This window comes from Elephantulus edwardii, unplaced genomic scaffold (assembly GCF_000299155.1).
Source record: "Elephantulus edwardii isolate Elephantulus edwardi_28Jun2011 unplaced genomic scaffold, EleEdw1.0 scaffold00053, whole genome shotgun sequence".
Classification (NCBI taxonomy): Eukaryota; Metazoa; Chordata; class Mammalia; order Macroscelidea; family Macroscelididae; genus Elephantulus; species Elephantulus edwardii.
The window spans coordinates 11,812,192-11,812,774 of NW_006399803.1; positions in this window are offsets into that span (position 1 = coordinate 11,812,192).

Here is a 583-nt window from a genome sequence, read left to right on the forward strand (position 1 = left end):
TTATTTTGTTTGGTTTTGGTTGTTGCTGATAATGGTGGCTTCAGCCAGAAGGAAGAATTTTGTACTGTTACTAACTTATCTTTCTGGAACTTCTTCAGTTCAGGTTAAAGAAAACCCTAGGGTGACATAAGTGAATGCCTAAGAACTAGGGAAGTCTGAAAAGTTGAGATCAGCACAGCGCAGTAATATACCGTAACACTGTACTAGATTTGAAGAAATAGGAGCTGCTCTACTATTGATCTTTTAAGTCAGGAACTCTCAGACATTTACAAAGTGAGACACTAGAGCTAAAACATGTCAGCTCTGTCTATATCCAATTGATGACATTCATAGTCACTCTTGGTATATAGATGACTTGCAAACAAATATTTTTTTTCCTTTATAAAAAGAAATGGTTCTAAGTTACATCCCTAATAATAAGTTCAGTAAAATTCACTAGCACTGTAGCCAGTCAAGCGGATAGGAACAGGGAAGTGTTCAATACTAATTTTAATAGAATAATACTTTGTAAAATTGATGAGAATATCTTTCATAGACTTTTGGAATATTAATTAGGTGAAGCAAAGATTAAGAAAACTCATAG